A 1,179-nucleotide genomic window follows, 5' to 3' on the forward strand; every position below is an offset into this window, starting at 1 on the left:
GGTATGGCTGCATTATTTAAAACTCTATACATATACACCTAAAATAATCCCTTTTATACATATTCCTTATACGTATACACCTAAAATAATATATGGCCTTCTTCTTGGTTTTCGCCAATATCATAATTGTTGAATAAAGTCGTTATTTTTGTTTTCTTTGCACACAAAAAGTATTCTCGTAGCTTCGTAAAATTACGGTTGATGTCACATGGACTATTTTACCGATGCCCTTGCTACGTTTCTGGACCTTGATCGTGGTAGTTACCTTGCTGTCTATGGGAGGTTATCATTGGTAGAATATAATAGTTGAATATGGAATATAGTAGTAGTCATGCTATATGTTAAACCATTAACCCGCAGCAACAGTTTAAAATTAGCCCAACCCTGTGTCTCCTTTTCGCCTCCCTCAGAGACACTATCGCAGGCGTCTCGTCAGGGCGAGGATGGAGCGCCGCCGTGTGGTCGATGGGTGTCAGTGTTGTACGAGCAATTACCCCGTTTACACGCTCGCCTCTCAACGAGGTCACTGTCCCATAATCAACTCGATAAAACGCTATAAACAACTGTAAACACCGTTGATACACACACACACACGCAATCATAAGGGCTCAAACAGAGCAGGAGATTCTCAGACCAAAAAAAAAAGTGTTTAATAACGAATGTCATTCGTGTATGAATGAATTCCTGTAAAATGTTTAGGTAGCCAAGCTCTAGCATCATACATCTGCAGATGCCACATGGTTGAAACTATTAAAAAAAAAAAAAGAGACTGCAGGGGAAAAAACAGCTGCAACAGCTCATTTCTTTGCGGATTATATTAAGATGAAAAGTAGGCGTCTTAATGCTTGTTATATTAGATGGACCTTTGTCAGGACGTATAAAGATCTGCAGAATAAATACTGCTGTCATGCGTTCTCTATTATTTTTCAACTGAATAACAATCAAGAAAGTCTAATCTTGCTAACAAAAGTCAAGCAGAAAGAAAGAATTTTAAAAAGCAGGAAGCCGTTTCCAGTTCTGTCGGTTTGAAGCAGAAATCTACGAGGATGTCCCACACACAGGCCTACAACTATTTCTGAAATCCCGGCTTTCAGTTCTCCTCAGTGAAGGCAATATCTAGTTCAGTACAATCCCTTTCAAACAATAATGAAGAATAAAGCCCTCAAATACTCACCAGAC

The sequence above is a fragment of the Sinocyclocheilus rhinocerous genome, unplaced genomic scaffold (genome assembly GCF_001515625.1).
Source record: "Sinocyclocheilus rhinocerous isolate Xijiao unplaced genomic scaffold, SAMN03320098_v1.1 scaffold1427, whole genome shotgun sequence".
Lineage (NCBI taxonomy): Eukaryota > Metazoa > Chordata > Actinopteri > Cypriniformes > Cyprinidae > Sinocyclocheilus > Sinocyclocheilus rhinocerous.